At 39.7% G+C, this 19,802-nt stretch overlaps 1 protein-coding gene and 1 pseudogene across 1 annotated transcript in view; one reads left to right on the top strand and one right to left on the bottom strand.

Moving 5' to 3' along the window:
* Window positions 1–3,868, bottom strand: part of LOC121492568 — a 106,918-nt pseudogene extending 103,050 nt beyond the window's left edge.
* The window catches only part of AKAP6 (A-kinase anchoring protein 6), a 486,958-nt gene that overhangs the window by 19,822 nt on the left and 447,334 nt on the right, over window positions 1–19,802 (top strand). The window lies entirely within an intron of this gene.

Genomic DNA, 19,802 nt, shown 5'->3' with positions numbered 1-19,802 from the left:
CACCGAGATAGTAAACTGCTCCTATTGCTCACATTTCCTCTAGGTTAAAAGTAAACAAGAACCACCTTTATTTCCTATTGATGTTCCATTTCTCTTTCCTCACAGTCAAGCTTTTTAACAGGGTAGGATACTCTGCTTCACTTCACATTAGCTCTCAGCCTATAGCAATCTGCCTTCCATGCTTCTTACACCAAAACTGTTCTTGTTCAGGTTGCCAGAGAGAGAGCCCCCTAAAGTAGGCATCTGCTTTTTGCTCATTTGTCGTCTTTCCCCTCTGGTACCAAGGCACCATCTCAGGAGCTGCCCTTCCTCTGTGGATCTTGATGTAACCATCAGTTCAGGTGCCTTGCTCTGGAGTTCAGCCCAAGGAGTGGACAAGTCAGGCCAAGCAGACAAGCAAGTCAGGAGAGTGGCAGATGGTGGCATTATCTTCCTGCTACCCTGATTCCCTTGGACATTCTCTTTTCCTGCCTTTTCTGTGGGTGAATTTTTCAGTTTTTCCTTTGAGTCTGTGATCTGCCTCATATTCCTTCAATATAGTTCTTTTTGCTCATGTGGGACAGTTGGTTCTGTTGCTTACAGCAAAAGGACCCAAACTGATGTAAGTTCTTTGAAGCTTCTTTGATGCCTCACATGTAGTTGACCCCTCCCTCCTCCTTTCATCCTTGAACCTAGCATATGTCTCTAGTAAAGTTTGTATTACTGTTCTAGTTCATAATACATGAATTACAATTGTGTATCCATATGTTTCTTTTTTCCACTAAAATGTGAATTCTTTGAGGAAAAGGACCATATTTTATTCATTTATGTATTTCCAGCTCCTAGTATGGTAGGAGCTTTTATCATATAGTCTTGTTCCCAACTAATATTTGTTGACATATTTACTGTTACTAAAAAAAACCCAAAACACTGCGGTGATTCAAATATAGAATACATTTGTTTTAGAGTATGTTTAATGAATCTCTTCCATTATAAATTTAGGACAAAATTTTAGCCTCACTGTGTATCATAATTGGACCTCTTTAGTTGAGAAACTAGGTCAAGGAACTGGTATGGTTAAGGGAAAGCAGAATTGTAGACATTTTGAAAGCCAGTATGAGTTTCTGTATAGGAAACTCCATCATGTCTGTTTTGAGGTACTGTTTTAGATAGATATATTATGATTTTGTATGAAATTATTCTGTTTTTCCCCTCCATATCTATAAATGTTTATCTGAATTTAGGTTAGATTTATTGCAAGTGGAAATTCTTAGAAAAATGGCCCAAAAGTCAGGAATATTTGTGGGTCCTTATTTGTGGACTAACACTTAAGAATTTCGAGACAGAGGGCACTTGGGTGGCTCAGCAATTGAGCATCTGCCTTTGGCTCAGGGCATGATCCCGGAGTCCCAGGATTGAGTCCCACATGGAGCTTCCTGCATGGAGCCTGCTTCTCCCTCTGCCTATGTCTCTGCCTCTCTTCCCCACCCCGTGTGTGTGTGTGTGTGTGTGTGTGTGTGTGTGTGTCTGCCTCTCTATGTGTCTCTCATGAATAAATAAATAAAATCTTTAAAAAAATTAAAATAATAAAAAATTTTGAGACAGCATTACTGGATGGAAAGCAGTCCTATAACATGTAATAAGATCATGGCTGCTGCTAGTCCATATGACACTTAAATGTAATTTAGAAAAAGACATCCCTTCTGTAAAACACTTTACTTCCACCTTTAGGAAATTATCATAGACTGATTTTTATTAGAACAAGATGCTTTCCTGCCATCTTCTGGAAAACTACACTAATAGGTATGGAGGATATCTGTGAGGTGCTTCCCACAGAACCCTGGCCCAGAAGTGGTGCCTTTGTTCAATGGATGGCCTGCATTGTGGCATATATGGCAGCCTTAGCTATAGGATTATATTTAGCATTCTCTTCTTGTATATGGATTTGCTACCAATTACCAATTATCATCCAAGTGATTCTCGGACCACATCCAGACCTCTGTGTTCCATAGGTTGAAATAGGGCACCCAAAGTTCTGTTTAGGGTGTTGCCTACCTGACTTGAAAACTATAACCTCAAGCGTTCTGAAACACTATGTGCATTAACTATGGCTTCATAAGAATCCACTTTTAATTCCCAACTCCCTTCTGGGACAAGATTTCTATGTACAAATTTTAGGTTTATGGTAAAACACCAAAAGCTGTGGCCAGTATTTGATCTTTGTCATTCTTAGACTTCCTTTGTTTGGAAGTTAAAATCTCTGTTCTTATGCAAATCCTGTGGTTGTTGCTTAACATATGTAGCCAGGAAACTATTTGTTCCCTGGATAAAAATGAACCCTTACTTATTTTTTTCATAAATAATGAAGTTTTGAACCTACAGAATTTGTATATAGTCTGTTTTCTCCCTCTCTAAGTTTGGTCTCTGACCTGTGTGTTCGGTGGGGGCCTGGTATACAGTGAGCCAGTGCAATTTACTCTATAGGTACATTCTAGTTTTTAACCTTTCATGAGGACCATCATAGCAGGAGAGCTATGATCCCAGTAAAGTTGGGAGGCGAATGGAACATTCTGAAGATAGGTACAGGTTGTAGGTGAATTGGTCTATTTTGGAGCTGGAGTGGTGGGTGGGGACAGTGGGAAGGGAGAGAAGCCATGAGATATGAGTTAGAGGGGAAGATTCCTGGGCCAGTATGAAGAGAGTACTAGGTAAGGATCGGTGATCATAATATAGGCTGTATTTTCAGTAATGACCAGGATGATAGAGATTTAAATCATCCTGCTACTGATGGATCTGAGAACTCTAGTAACATTGCATCAAACAGACACCTGCTGAGGCCCCAGGTACAGCCAAGGCCTGGAGAAACAGCAGCTGGCAGGCTGGTCCCTAAGCTAGGGTTGGCTCAGGGGCTAGCCTTGGATGGATGGAGGCTTCTGGCCATGACAATAACCCAGCTGACATTCATTGGATTCTAAGTATTTGGTGGGATTAAAAGGCCCCTTGCCTCCTTAGAGCTGCCAAAAAGAGACACATAACAACTGTACATTAAAATGGATGAACTAAGTGCTACAACAGTGTTTCTGAATGGACAAAATCCTGCAAGAGTGCAACAATAAGGAGCATTTTACCCTCTTGAAAGGAGCCTTCTCTGAGAAGGTGGTCTTTAGAAATTACATCTTTCTGTTTGTTCCTGATTTTTTTTTTAAGGAAAACATGGTCATTTTAGAAAAATGGAAGTATAGAATACATATGAGAATCAGAAAAAGGTATACTGTTAAAACGTTTTTATTTTGAAATAATTCTAGATTTATAAAAGAGTTGGAAAAGTAATACAGAATGTCCTCATATGCCTTTTACCCAACTTCCTCTAGTGTTAACATCTAACATAACCATGATATCTTTATCAAAAGTAAGACATTAGCTTTAGTGTGCTAGTATTAACTAAACTATTGACTTTTCCCTTGAGATTTTTCTGTTTGTTCCCTTAGTGCCCCTTTCTGTTCCAGGATCCAGTAGAGGATCCACATTGCATTTAGTCATCATCTTTTTGGTTTGCTCAAGTCTGTGATACTTCATAGTTTTACTATCTTTCCTTGTCTTTTATGACCTGATACTTTTGAGGAGTAGGGGTCACGTATTTCCTAAAATGTGTTCCTCAGTTTGAGTTCTGGTATATTCTCCTGAATAAACAGGTTATGGATTTTGGGGAGAATACCACAAAAGTGATGTGCCTTTCTCATCACATAAATTAGAAGGCTCTGAATATCCATACCTGATTCCTCATGACTTTAACCTTGCTCACACCATTAAGGTGGTAGTTGCCAGTAAAGTTATTATTTTTCTCTTTCCATGCTCTATTCCTTAGAAGCAAGTCACTAAGTTCAGCCATGCTCAGGTGAGGGGACTTGAGCTCCACCTCTTGGAGGGAGGTCTATCACAAAATCTGTGGGCATAAGTTAAAAGCACCATGGTCATTAGTATATTTGGGAGGTGTTATTTTGAAGCCATGCAAATATCCTCCTTCTCCTGAACATTTTCGCCACTGATCTTAATGTTTATCAATGAATCTTGCCTGTAGCAGTTACTATGGTGTCATAATGGTGATTTTCTATTGCCCTCATTCCTATACATTTATTAATTGGAAAATTTTTTTGGTAAGTAATATCACTTCTACATTGATATATTTGTTGAGTCATTTATTTGTTTCTGTATAGCTCATGGATATTTATTTTATGCTTCAGGTTATAACTCAGCATTGTAGTTATTGATTACATTGATCAAATTGTTTCAGCTTTGGCTATTGAATATTTTTGAGAAGCTGGAGAAGGTCATCACAGGCTGAGAACACAGTAGGAATAATGATCTGGTAGGGGAGGAATCTGATGGGATCCGGGAATCCAGATTGGGTCCTGCAGGATGAAGGGGATGGGGTGACAGGCCCTGGCCAGGAGGCCAGCAAGGCTAGCACTGAAAAGAAGGCAGCAAACAGCTGAGTTGGCAGCTATTTCAAAGCACAGTAACTGATGAATCACTGGACCCTTTACAGGGACGCCATCTAGAGTTTTGTTTTGGATTCTGCAGAGCAAAATGTGAGGTGAGGGACTAGTGAGAGTTTTCTTCATTGACTCTGAAATTTTTCTCCTTCCTGTAGGAGATATTTCCAGCTACAGTTTTTATAAGGATTGGATTCTTACAGGTTTTTTTTAAAAAGCTTTACACTTTATATGGATCAATCTCAACAAAGATGAGGGCTCACTTCGGCTACTGGGAAAATCATTTGATTTCTGCTCGTTCATGTATCATCCTTTGCTTACTCTTTCCCATTCATTGGGTCCAGTGGGGTGTTGCTATGCGTTAATGCTTAAAGAAAGCTCACTTCCAGTTGTGCAGACTTAATATTTGAATTTCACATTAGAAGGCATCCCTCCTGCTGGTTGACTGGCTACAGGAACTTGGGCAGGTCTTTTCTCCTCTCTGAGCTTCTCTTTCTCCAGTGCTGAAAAGGAGATGATTTGCCTACCTCACAGGTCTGTTATGAGAAATGAATAAGATGATTGATTTAAAAAATCACCTAGCATAGTGCTTGGCCTATTGTACTCAATAAATTCTATGAGCATCTGACTAGAGCTGAGAGTGTCCCTAAAAGATTATCTAGTCTCTAGTGGACCAGATTATCTAGTCTCTGTGGACCAGAGAGTGCCCCTGACATTGAGGTTTTGTATTTTCTTTTCTAATATTTCCAAACACATGGACTCCACAATCATCTTCAACAATGGTGAAAATATTTATTTAGAACCTCTTATATGTTGGTATTATATAGCTATGTGAAATAAAATATGTCTTGGGCACCAACAAGTTTACAATACTATAGGGGACACAGTTGTGTAGACAGAATTAAAATTCAGTACATTAAGTGCTACACTAGGGGTATGAACAAAGTACTGTGAATGCAGTGTGAGAAATAAATGAGTATTTCCAAACTCAGGAAAACTTCTGAGAGAAGTTCACATTTGAGTTGGGCCTGTATTCCAAAATGGAATTTGCTAGGAAAAGGTGTGTGTATGTGTGTACTCATACATATGCATTTTTGGGGAGGAGAGGGAACATACTGGTGGTGGTGGAGTTCCAGGTAGGGTGATTAGCACACGCAAAGCTTGGAAGCAGGAACAAGCATGTCATGTACTAGTTTTATGTGGCTTGAGTGTCAGGTATATAGATAGATGGCTGGTTGGAACAGGTAAGTTCATGGAACTGGAGAAATGAGTTGGAGCCATGTTAAGGAGTTAAGACTTTATCCTGGTGAAAAGAGAAGTCACATAATTAGACCTGTATTTTAGAAAATCACTTTTGTAACAACCCGAAAGAGCAGTCAGTAGAGGAAGGACTGAAAATGGTGAGTAGGTTATTGTCATAGGCCCGGTACGAAAAGACAAAGGCTGGCATGAAGCTGTGACAGGGGATTGGAGAGTGGGAAAGAGTCAGTATTTTGGAGGTATATATGTTAGGACTTTGATGGAGTCGAGGAAGGGAAAAGGATAGCCAAAGATGGCCCTGAGGTTTATAGTGTGAATTACTGAATGAATGGAATATTATTATCTGAGATATGGACGAGATAGATTTTTTTTTTTTCAGTTTGGTGCTGGATGCCATGTTCTTCTGGGTGCTGGAGCTATGGAGAGAAAACACATCAACCCCTCTCTCAGAGAATTTACCATCCTAGTGAACAAACAAAAAGCACACAACTAACCAACAAACCAACCAACCAAACCCCTGTCAATTACACATTGATTATATACTAAATTCTACAGGACACAGGGAAATAAGCATTTAAGTCTAACCGGTGCAATAGAGAAAGGTTTCACAGAAGAGGTGCCATTTGAGCTCCTCCTGAAAAGATGAATGGATGGTTACTAGGGAGATAAGGGGGCAGTGGCTAGTCCATGGTGAGGGAGTAACCTTTGATGGGTTAAAAAAAGAATGAAAGAGGAGGAACTGTAAATGAAATGGCTGGTTACCCCCTTAGATTTTAATGGATGTGGCAGGGTCCATGTCTCTTGCTCAGCATCATCTCTCCAGTGTGAATGGTAGAGAAAGAACAGGAGAAACAGGAAGGGTGTTAGTGGGGAACTGCTTTACACTGAGGTCTGGATATTTTTTCTTTTTCTTTTCTTTCTTTCTTTTTTTTTTTTTTTAAATAAAAGCTGAGTAGGAAAAGGAAGGTGTGAGAAAGAACATTGCAGGTCTTGAGAGAAATAAACTGATAAAGAGAAATGAAATGGATCAGTAGTCTCTAAGACTCTTCTAGAAATGGGTGCAGAGAAGTCTCCTTCGTAAGCCCTCTCTAATACAAGTTGAGTCCTTGGAAAATCTGATTGGATTGTAGACTGTAGAGTCTGCCTGGTGGGCAGGTCAGAGTGGTTTACCCAACTTTAGGTTTGTAAATGTAAAATCAGTGCCTTCCATAATCTTCACCCCTTCTATTGAAACGTGGTGGTGGTGATGGTAGGAGAGAGTGGGATTGATTGTTTGTTTTTTTAAGATTTTATTTATTTATTTATTTGACAGAGTGAGAGAGCACAGCAGGGGGAACAGCAAAGGGAGAGGGAGAAGCAGGCTCTCCGATGAGTTGGGAGCCTGAAGCAGGGCTCCATCCCAAGACCCCAAGATCACGACCTGAGCTGAAGGCAGGTGCCCAACCAACTGAACCACCCATACACTCTGAGAGTGGGATTATTTAAGCAAGTGTCTATCCCATTGGCTAAGGCAAATAGCCATAATTGCTTTTGATCATTTTACACTGACAGTATTTTGAACCTTTTATGTATTTGCCCTATCCCTCTCTCCACTCCAATACTACCCATTTCTGTCTTCCCCAACCCCCCATTGAAGTATATAGATATTTCAAGATACATGAGATAAGATTTTCATTCCAAAGAAAAAAGTGAAGAGGGGATGCTTTGAATCATTTCCCACAATTTATATTTCAGAAGTCCCAACTGGGAAAAGTACTTTTCTAGAAGATAACACAACAAGCAAATCATGACAGTTTCATTAGAGCCCCAGTCAGAATGTTTTTGTCTAATTTGTTGCTAAGTGGTAGATTTAGTTTGCCAGAGAGGTTGGACTCTGGAATCAGGCATTTAAGTTATAAATAGAATTAATGTTAGGGATTCCTGAGTGGTGCAGTTAAACATCTGAATCTTAGTTTTGGATCAGCTCATGATCTCAGGATTGTGAGATCAAGCCCCTTGTCGGGCTCCATGCTCAGTGGGGTGTCTGCTTAAGATTTTCACCTTCCCTCCACTCAAGCTTGGTCTCTCTCTCTCTCTCTCTCAAATAAATAAATCTTAAAAAAAATGTTGAAATTACAAAGAATAATAGAATCAGGGAACAGCTTAGAAAATCGTCTAGATTCTAGGGCAAACTCCATACCTCACAAATGCAGAAGTTGATACTCAAAGAGTCTAAGCCATATGCCCAGGTTAGCACAGGGAATTAATCTGGGCTTGTTCCCAGTGCCCAGGCCTGACTTCCTGATTGACTGGCATTAGGCTCTGCTACAGACAACAGGACACAGCACTACATTCCCATTCCCTAATTGCTTCCGGCCTGTTTTTCTCTCTCTCAATTGCCTAAATTATGTGGTGGCAGTAGCTGTGTCAAGTGAGTAATCTCAGGGCAATTAAATTATTTATCTAATGATAAAATAATGAGGCAGTAGGGAGAGATATTCTTTTTTTTTTTTTTAAGATTTTATTTATTTATTCACGAGAGACTGAGGGGCAGAGATACAGGCAGAGGGAGAAGCAGGCTCCATGCAGGGAGCCCGATGTGGGACTTAATCCCAGGACTCCAGCATCACACCCTGGGATAAACCGCTGAGCCACCCAGGGATCCCCCCCCCCCTTTTTTAAATTTTATTTATTTGGGATAGAGATTCTTTAGGAGGAAGTTTTCTGCAGCTCAATAGTCATTTCCACACTACTTCTTCATGCTGGGGCCTAGCTCACTCTTTCTTCTGTAGCGCGCTTATGGGGGCACCTGCCATTAAAAGCGTCTGACGTCTCACCAGAACTTACTGACAATTCTTTTTTTTTTTTTTTTTTAATTTTTATTCATTTATGATAGTCACAGAGAGAGAGAGAGGCAGAGACACAGGCGGAGGGAGAAGCAGGCTCCATGCACCGGGAGCCCGATGTGGGATTCGATCCTGGGTCTCCAGGATCGCGCCCTGGGCCAAAGGCAGGCGCCAAACCGCTGCGCCACCCAGGGATCCCTTTTTTTTTTTTTTCAATTCTTGAATCCATATAATGGATGCCTTTTATTTATTTATTTTTAATGGATGCCTTTTTATGGTCAGTTAACCCTCTTGACTACTGAGTCCAGTCCTTTTCCATCTCCTCTGGATAGCTTCCTCCAGCTTCTCTGGCTCTCAGACACTCCACTCTCTCCTGTAATCACCTGTACCCAGGCTGAGTGTCAGGAGGGCTTCTGGGCCATCTGGCAGTCTGTGTTCTCAGCAACCAGTTCACATTTTTACCGCAAGCCCTCTCTGCTACCTCACCTCCTTATTCTAAGGAGAATACCCTGACGTCACCAAGAAACTGTTGATTGTAGGGAAAGGACTCTTTAGCTTCCATACTCCAGGCTTGCTTGCCACCATTTACACTCACCATTGCTTCTTTTCTTAGGTGTGTCCCTGCCCTGTCTGCACGTAGCCTATTCCACTTCCCCTTCCTGGGGCCCTGGCCCACTGGTCAGTCCCTTTCTATTCCCTGTATCTTTAAATCTATCTTCACTGACTCTTCTCCTCACATATAAACACCTAAAAAACCCTTCCCCATCACCCTAACCTTCCTTGTTTGCCCTTCTCCATGAAAAGCCAGCTGTGCTCAGCCTCATCCCAACACCCCCAATTCTGCTCCTGCCCAGGGGGCCTGGTGTTTGATCTCCAGATTTCATTTTTTTATTTGCTAATAAGTTTTCTTTCACTTAGAACATAGCACTTGAACTAAACTTGATGCCAGAGATTCCCAGGAGTTAATTCTTTGTGGGGCAGCACCTTCAGGGGTCACAGTTGCCTCTGAATGCTGATAGCCTGTCTCCCACACTACAGTGACTGTGAGTGGGATGGGGGAATGGCTGTGATCCTTGGCACATACTCTCTGACTTCAGTCCAAGGTCTTTAGAAAACCATTGTGAGATCAAGACAGTCTGTCCTGAGAACCAAGCCCTTTCACTTTCAGAATGTTGACTTTAACTGGCATTGCATATTTTATCTCTTGCTGTGTTTCTTTTCTAACTAGAGTGACATCTTCTGCTCTCTACATTTGATTAGAAAATGCTGTGTGTGTGTGTGTATGTGTGTGTATGTATGTTGAGGAGTAGTTGTGGAAAAGTGTTGATCATCACAATTGTAACTAGCATTCCATCTATGTGTGGTCTGTTTAGCCAAAATGTTAATCATGAAAATTGAGGTGTTCAAATCTCAAATTTGTCCCCTAGGAGAAACAAGAGTTTGTGTGAGGTCATAGGGCAGCTCAGAGGAAGCTGGGGGAAAGAAGTTCCAGGGCATACTACACCCAGCTGCTTTACAAACAAGCCTGACTTCCCTCTTGACAAAGCTCCCAGAGTAGGTTCTTGAAAGGAGCCTGCATGGTAGCCAAATATAAGGGCATTCTAAAATTCCCTGCAGTGGGCTGCTCCAATCAAACCATGAATTATTCAGAAGATCTCTTGGAAGCCTTTCTGGGAATAGCAGCCCCATTCCTCTGGGACAGGCTCTTTTGAATGAGAGGCCCAGCTACTTGTTCAAACTTTCTGGCAGGAATTTCTTTCCCCACAAAACAATATGCCTTCTAAACAGACATCTATATCATCGGTTTGTCATCTGGAGTCTTATCTCAGAGGCTGATAAGACATGTACTTTTATACCAGTGACTGGAAGCTTGGGTTAAGAATATGAAATGGTCAGTAGTGCTCAACACTCATGGAATTAAGTGGTCAAAAACTTAATCTCTTTGCTGGTTGTTTTTAAAACTATTAATTGCTCAAGAGCTAAGATTATGAAATAAAAGTGCTATTAGATATTTATTATGAAAAAGATCAGATCTTTCTCTTCACCTTCAATTAAAGTGAACACATTTTTCTTTCTGTTTTTATCAAAAGTTGACTAGTAGTTCCAATATCTATTTGTCTTTTTTACTGTATTTTAAATGAAAATGGATTGTCATCAACCATATTTTTATGATTTTAATTTTCCCCTCAATGATTGTAGGACCATTAGGATCCTACTCATTCAACCTTGCTTCTTGGGGGGCACCTGGGTGGCTCCGTGGTTGAACATCTGCCTTTGGCTAAGGTTGTGATCCCAGGATCCAGGATTGAGTCCCGCATCAGGCTCCTGTGGGGAGTCTGCTTCTCCTTCTGCGTATGTCTCTGTGTCTCTCATAAAGAAAGAAAGAAAGAAAAATTAAAAAAAACAAAAAACAAAAAACCTTGCTTCTCGTCCCATCTGATCAACCCTATTTTTCTTTGCAGGCCTGAGGAATGGGGACAGGGATGAATTCTCAGCTAGCTCAGTGAGGTCTGCATAGTAGTCTTTTTTGGACTTCCCTCCTAATCTGATCAAGCTGCTTAACTGCTTCAATTTCTACCATTTTTCTTCTTTGCTACTTATGATTCAAAATTACGGGGATTGCTGGGTGGCTCAGTGGTTTGGCGCCTGACTTTGGCCCAGGGCAGGATCCTGGGGTCCTGGGATTGAGTCCCACTTTGGGCTCCCGGCATGGAGCCTGCTTCTCCCTCCTCCTGTGTCTCTGCCTCTCTCTCTCTCTCATGAATAAAAAGAATTTTTTTTTTCAAAATTACATAGTACAATTTCATATCCCCACCATCACAATTTGCCCACTATGGAATGCTGCTGGAGACAGGAAACTCACTGCCTCACAGACAACACATTTATTTTCAGGTAGCTCTGGTTGCTAAAAATCCCAAACCTGTTGCCCTCTACCTTCCTTTCATTGATTGCACGAGGGCCATTGAAAACTTGTTTAATCTCCTAGAAATCTGAAGGCGGTTCTTATGTCCTTTGTTTACTCTTTCCCTGCCTCCCTCCATGTGTCTTTTCCAGGCTGAACTATCTCAGTTTCCATTTTACAGTCTATTAACCCTCCTGATTATTTTTCTCTGAGCAGGCAGGGACTTTGTTTCCATTAGCATGTGGTACACAGGACTGAACATAATCCGTTGTAGGACTGTCATTTTATCTTTATAAAATTCTATCTTTATTCTGTACTTTTAAGATCACATTAGTTTATTTCAATTAATTCAACGGTAATTTATTAATTGTTTCCCAGGTGGTAGAAATTATAGTAGGTGCCTGGCTGCTGGGACTATGCATAAATGCTATCATGGAACAAACAGACTAGGAAATTAAAAGAGGGAGAGTGAGCGAGTGAGTGAGTATAAAAATAGTTAACTGGAAAGTATGATGAGGATTAGCCTGGGAGAAGCACAAGTGATTTGTACTTAAATAGTTGGAGAATATTTCCTAGCAGGATGGGGAAGGCCCCCCAGAGGAAGTGACTTTAAAGCTGGACTTCACAGGAATTGAGTGGGAGATAATAGGGATGAGAGAATTAGAGGTCATTTAAGGAGAAGAATGTTCCAGGCAGAAGGAAGAGGCCTAGAGGTAAGAAAGGAACCGAACACAATAAAATCCAAATGAAGATTAGCCTGTGAAGAAAAGGCAGAGATGCATGTAGTAGGAAACAGAGGCAGTGCCCAGACTATGGGCCCCTTAACAGCTTCAATATTGAAAACATTAAACACATGTTTGAGTATCAAGTATGTGCCAGCCACTGTTCTGGGTTATGGCAATTAGATAGATAACAACAAAATAGATAACAAAATAGATAACAACAGCAAAAAAAATCCCTGCCCTTATTGTACTTATAGTTCAGTGGGTATTAAGAAGTCAAAAAGCCTTGTTGAAGTTTGGGCTTTACCCTGAGGGCAGGGGAAAGACATTGAAAGGGTTAAGCAACAGAATGATGTAGTTAGAATTATATTGTTCAAAGTTAGGTATGATTTCACCTACTGGGGAGGGTACTCTTGAGGATGAAAGTGTTAATAATAATTATGTTGGAACAATAGGTATAAACTGGGCAAAGTAGAAAAGATGGGCAACCTTTTAAAATGTGGGGAAAAGATCAGAGGGGAGCAAGAACGGAAGCAGACATTGGCCATTGCAGGGACGTGGGTGGAAGATAGCCAGGCCTGGTGCCAAGGTGTGGAGTGAGATGGAAGTAAGTGGATGGATCTGAAAAACACTTAGATGGACAGACCTGTTGTCCAAAGCAGGCAAGGGACACTGAATGCAGTATGGTGCCAAAAACCTTCTTCTAGACTGATAAGGACTCAGAAACCCATAATTATTAGACAAAGTCATTAGATCTGTTACTGATTTCCTATTGTCCTGTTATCTTGTCCAAATGATGACCAACTTAGTCAAAATTCTTGATGGAATCTAGGTAAGTGTATACATCTATTACATTTTTCCAAACTGCTTATCCAGGAAACCCATTTAAAAACAAAAAAGTGTGTGTGTGTGTTGGGGGGGGGGCATTGGTCTGATAAGACTTATTAATAACAAATGCCCTCTTGATTCTGAGATTGTTGTTTCCTTCCCTTTCAAGTGTTGGCTGATGGTTATTCTTTTTAAGATTTATTTATTTATTTATTTATTTATTTATTTATTTATTTATTTAACAACAAGCGAGCAAGTGAGCACAGGCAGGGAGATCTGCAGAGGCAGAGGGAGAAGCAGACTCCTTGCTGAGCCCAACAAGTCTTGATGAGGGAACCCAACATGGGGCTTGATCCTAGGACCCTGGGATCATGACCTGAGGCTGAAGGCAGATGCTCAACTGACTGAGCCACTCAGGTGCTCCATGGCTTATGGTTATTACACTATATTAGGGTTTTCCAGAGGAAAAAAAACTGATTAAATAAAAATTTAAAATATATATATAGAAAAAGAAAGAGAGAGAAACTTATTATAGGAATTGGCTCACACAGTTATGGAAGCTGAAAACTCACAATCTGCTGTCTCCTAGCTGGAGAACCAGGAAAGATAATGGTATAATTCAGTCCAAGGCCTGAAGGCCTGAGAATTGAGGCGCTGAGGGTATAAGTGCCAGTCTGAGTTAAAATGCCCTTGAACCAGTAGCACAGATGTCTGAGGGCAGGAGAAGATAAAAATTCACCTCAAGAAGTGAGAGTGAATTTGCCCTCCTCCACCTTTTTGTTCCATTCAGGCCCTCAACAAATTAGATGATGCCTACCTGTATTGGTGAGGGTAGTCTTTTTATTCAGTCTACTAATTCAAATGCTAATATCTTCCAGAGATACTCTGATAGCCACACCCAGAATAATGTTTTACCAGCTCTCTCTGTGCATCTCTTAACTCAGTCAAGTTGACACCTAAAATTAACCATCACATACACTATATGTGTATTAAATTTTGAATTAAAGAATCTTTTCTTGCATAGGTAAGGGAGCAAGCAATTCATTTTAAGCACTGATTTTTATCCCTTCAGTGGTTGACTTCCTCCAAATATACACATCAATTCTTTTTGTTGTTTTCTGTGGTTTTTTTTTTTTTTCCTTTTCTGTTAAATAAGTTCTTTTTAAATCATAACTCCCTAGAGCGGCTTAACATCATTAGTGTTGCACAACCATTATTTCCAAGCCAGTATGTTTTGTTCCACTTTGGCTACAGATTATATGATACATGGCATATTACAGGACAGGGTCAGAGATTCTGAAATCTCTGCTATCCATGAAGAGGGGACCTAATAAAAGACTGAAAGACTGTGGACAAATCGGCACAAACCAGAAACTGCTGTTGGAGAAGCATCTTGGGTACGTGCCCTCAGAGGAGTAGCACCACCTTCACACAGAAGGGAAGGGCTTTCTTGGTTTCTGGCCATCATTTTTTTTTTCTTATAAAAATGATGCTATTGATCTGATAGCGTTGTTCTAGGTTCTTATGAGAAGTGCTTATAAAAATTGTTGCTGAACATGCTAGATATGTGAAGTGCTATTTAATTGCTTAATTACCAGAAGTGAACCCAAATAATGACTGAGTTTGATTTCCTGCAGAGTAGAACTGTTCCTGATGCATGACATTAGCAGAATTCTGCAGTGTCTCTAATTGCATAGTCCTGAGGCTTAGCCATAAATAACTTACTGATTGATCAGGGAGGAAACCAGTGACTCTATTAATGCTGGTGAAATGGAAGAAGGACTGAGTAACTTTCATAAAATAAATCATTTACTTCACCGTTAAATGATGGCGAGAAGGAAAGATAATCCCATAAAGCTAAAATATATTGCTCTTATTAAGACTCTCAAAATATAAACAGATGAGTAAATGGTTAGAGATATGTTTGGGGTTTGTATTTTCTTGGCATACAGAGACTGGACAGGTTTGTTTTAGTACTGGAGAGACTTGCCTCATTCTTCATGTATTCTGTTCCATGATGGCGTCCTCTTCCCTTGTGTAAGAGGAAGAGGAGTGAGTCATGATGACTCCTGGTTTGAGTTTCAGTTAATTCCTGAAGATGCAAAACTGAGTCCACAAATTATCTTATTTAAATTCACTCTGGTTGATTTCTTTTGAGGGGAGCCTTTTGCTAGTTTAAACAGTATGACCCAGCAATTGCACTACTGGGGATTTACCCCAAAGATACAGATGCAGTGAAACACCTGGACACTGCACCCCAACGTTTATAGCAGCAATGTCCACAATAGCCAAACTGAGGAAGGAGCCTCAGTGTCCATCGACAGATGAATGGATCAAGAAGCTGTGGTCCATGTATTCAATGGAATATTACTCAGCCATTAGAAATGACAAATACCCACCATTTGCTTCAACGTGGATGGAACTGGAGGGTATTATGCTGAGTGAAGTAAGTCAGTTGGAGGAGGACAAGCATTATATGGTCTCATTCATTTGAGGAATATAAAAAATAGTGAAAGGGAATAAAGGGGAAAGGAGAGAAAATGAGTGGGAAATATCAGTGAGGGAGATAGAACATGAGAGACTCCTAACTCTAGGAAATGAATGAGGGATAGTGGAAAGGGAAGTGGGCGAGGGGTTGGGGTGACTGGGTGACGGGCACTGAGGGGGGCACTTATGGGATGAGCACTGGGTGATATGCTATATGTTGGCATATCAAACTCCAATAAAAATATATACAAAAAATAAAAAACAGTAATGATAGCAAGAGAAATTCAAAACATGGAAATTAAATACTTCCTAAAAATAAATACTGATCTTGTTTTCTATGACCTAAAAATCATCATAAGCAGTACAAAAGCCAAAACCCCCTCCTCTTCTTCCTTCCTTTCTTCTTTCTGTTCTTTCATCACATGTTTACTGAGTACCTATTTTGTTCCTGGCACTATACTATATCCTGGGGATATAGAATTGCCATCACCCCTGACTGTTGAGAGGGGATGAACAAACAGGTTGCTATACAGAAGGACACATGTAGTTCTATGGAGGCTAGCATGCTGAGGGAGTGACTAATAGATTAGGAGCCAGGGAACACTTGGTATACAAATCAAAATTATAACCATTTTGTAAATGTTGTTTATTAACTTAACATTTTTCTTTTCTTTTTTGATGGGTCCTTTGTGGATTTCTGTGACTATAGAGGAATTCCGAATCACTATTGAAGACTTTTGTAAAGAAATACACCATTGGCAGACAGAGGAGGGGATGTTTTAGTTCAGTGAACCTTGGACAAATGCAAATTTAGTGGATCTGATGTAGTGTTTGTAATAGATAAGACATATTAGTCACCCATATGAAACGCCATCACAGTGAAACTGTAAATCGTTATTTTTTCCACTATATTGAAACTTCTTTATAATAAATGCAGTTGTTCAAAATCACATTTTTGGTTTTGGAGTGCTAGAGATGAAGTAAAGAGAATGGCAAGTCTCAGGTGTTTGCGATCAAGCCCTGACTCATTAATTGATAAGAATTTTTCTGAACACAGTGAAAGGAGGGATTAGGAACTCTCAAAATGAGTTTTTTTTTTTTTTTTTTTTTTTTTAGTTTGGAGACTGTTTCTTATGAGAACACAGAATGATTAGAGGGAAGTGAAGTAAGAGGCTAAAATGGTGTTGCTAATTGCTGCCTGTGAAGTTTCAGGGAAAGATAAGAAGGTTAGATGCAAACTTGAGTAAAAATTCTGAGGAACTTCTTAATCTTCCAGAATCTGATGGTTCTGGTTCTTTCTAACATAAGATTTCATTTCAAAACTTATTGTGTGTGTGTGTGTGTGTGTGTGTAAGGTCATGGTTAGCATTTCTAGGAATAGATCAAATATCAGCTAATCATAAGTGAGCTTTTCCTCACTTATATATTGATGTAAAAGCCTTTATAGGAAGAAATAATTACTATATAATTATAGAAAAGAGACTTGAAATGTGTGCATCTCATTTGGATTAAAATTTAGCAGCTGTACATCCTGATGTAGTTATCTCTGGTTAGAGATAAGAGGTAATGAGAACAACTCTTCTATGGAACAGAGGATATACAGATTGCTACTGAGTGAAAGAAAAGGCCAGAAACAGTGACTGACAACTTTGTATAAGAAATAGCACACTTCGGGATCCCTGGGTGGCGCAGCGGTTTGGCGCCTGCCTTTGGCCCAGGGCGTGATCCTGGAGACCCGGGATCGAATCCCATGTCGGGCTCCCGGTGCATGGAGCCTGCTTCTCCCTCTGCCTGTGTCTCTGCCTCTCTCTCTCTCTCTGTGTGACTATCTAAATAAATAAAAATTAAAAAAAAAAAAAGAAATAGCACACTTCTTAGTCTGGTGTTCAGTTTAATTCAGAGACATGTTTTGGGGGCCTAGAATATGTTGGGACTATGCTGAATATTATATATACAAAAAGTGAGACATTGTCTATCAAGAAGCTTTTGGTGCATTTGGGAAAAATACATACATGACCACCAGCCACAGCTTGACAGTAACCGACTGATATATAAGTAAGCTAACTTTTTCTAAGAAGTCATCTCAGAGGAGATGCTGCTGTTAACAACACTTGCACATTTGCCAGATAGAGAAATAAAGGAAGGGTCTTCTGCTGACAAAGAGAAAAGGATGACAAAGTTGGCAAAGGCTGACAAAGCCTTGGCCACAGGACAGTATATAAGACATTAGGGGATGTTGACTCATTCCATTTGGCTAGAACATAGGGTGCGAACTGTGGGGATAATGAGAGGCTGGTGTGGTAGAATGGAGCCAGACTGTGAAAGGCCCACCTAAGATGTTTGGATGCTATCCTCTAGATGATAGGGAGCCTTCATAGTCCTCCTCCCACCAACATTTTATTATGAACAGTTTTTAAACATATAGCAAAGTTGAAGTAATTCTATAAAGAGTGCTTGCATAACTTATCATCTGGATTATACTATTAACATTTTACCATACTTGTTTGATCACCTATGTATCCATCCATCCATCCCTTTAAAATCCATCAATCTTTTTTATTTTTTGTGCATTTTGAAGCAAATTACAGATCTCTGTACATTCCTCTCTAAATACTTCAGAAAGAATGTCATTAACTGGAATTTACTCTTTGTTTGAGATATGTAGTATAAAATTATAATCTTTATAGGTTTTAAAGAATAAGGTAATCAATTTTGTATTTATAAAATATAGAATGGAAGATCACTTGGAAGAGGGAAGCAAATTAGAAACCTGCTTCAGAAATCTAAATGAGAGATGGTAAGAATGTGATGAGAGCCTGTAGTAGGAATGGAGAGATAGCATTTAATTCAGATGAGAATCCAGAAATGGAATCTGTGGATCAGTTGACCAACTGAATGTAAGGAGGGGAGTAGTGGAAGGCAAAGGCAGGCTTGGGGGAGTATAAAAAGTGAAAAATTACCACAACGTACCCTGAATAGCCAAAGCAATCTTGAAAAAGAAAAGCAGAGCCGGAGGCATCATAATTCTGGACTTCAAGTTTTATTACAAAGCTATAGTAATCAAAACAGTATGGTACTGGCACAAAGAAACACTAAAACATAATAGAAAAATCCAGAAATTAACCCACAATTATATGGCCAATTAATCTTTGACAAAGCAGTAAAGAATATCCAATAGGAAAAAGACAGTCTTTTCAACATTTGGTATTGGGAAAACTGCATAGATACATGCAAAAGAATGAAGCTGGATGGCTTTCTTGCACTATATACAAAAATAAACTCAAAATGGATTTAAAATCTACAATGTGAGACCTGAAACCATAAAAATCCTAGAAGAGAACACAGGCAATAACATTTTTGACATCAGCTGTAGCAACTTTTTTTCTAGATAGGTTCCCCCGAGGCAAGGGAAACAAAAGTAAAAATAAACTAGACTACATAAAAATAAAAAGCTTCTGCACAGTGAAGGAAATAATCAACAAAGCTAAAAGGCAACCTACAGAATGGGAAAAGATATTTGCAAATGACCTATCCGATAAAGGGTTAATATCCAAAATATACAAAGAACTTATACAGCTCAACACCCAAAAATAATCCAATTAAAAATGGTCAGAAGACATGAACAGACATTTCTCCAAGGAAGACATACAGATGTCCAACAGACACATGAAAAGATGTTCATCATCACTTATCATTAGGAAAATTAAAATCAAAACTATGATGAGCTATCACCACACACCTGTAAGAATGGCCAAAATCAACAACACAAGAAACAACAAGTGTTGGCAAGGATGTGGAGAAAGGGGAACCCTCTTGTGCTGTTAGTGGGAATGCAAACTGGTGCAGCCACTCTGGAAAACAATATGGTGTTTGCTCAAAAAGTTAAAAATAGAACTACCCTATGATCCAGCAATTACATTACTGGGTATATACCCAGAGAATACAAGAACATTAATTAAAGGGATAGATGCATGCACCCCATATGTTTATAGTAGCATTGTTTATAATAGCTAAGAAATGGGAGCAGCCCAAGTATTCGTTGATAGATGAATGTATAAAGATATGGTATATATATTCTGGAGTTCTGGATGGAGCTCCAGAAGTATAATGCTGTGAAATCAGTTAGTCAGAGAAAGACAAATACCATATGATTTTACTCGTATGGAATTTAAGAAACAAAGCAAACAAGCAAAGGGAGAAAAAAGCCCAAGAAACTCTTAACTATAGAGACCAAACTGATATTGCTAGAGAGAGCATGGGTGAGGGATTGGGTGAAATAGGTGATGGGGATTAAGGAATGCACTTG

The sequence above is a fragment of the Vulpes lagopus genome, chromosome 6 (genome assembly GCF_018345385.1).
Source record: "Vulpes lagopus strain Blue_001 chromosome 6, ASM1834538v1, whole genome shotgun sequence".
Lineage (NCBI taxonomy): Eukaryota > Metazoa > Chordata > Mammalia > Carnivora > Canidae > Vulpes > Vulpes lagopus.
This window is presented reverse-complemented; position numbering and strand designations above follow the sequence as displayed.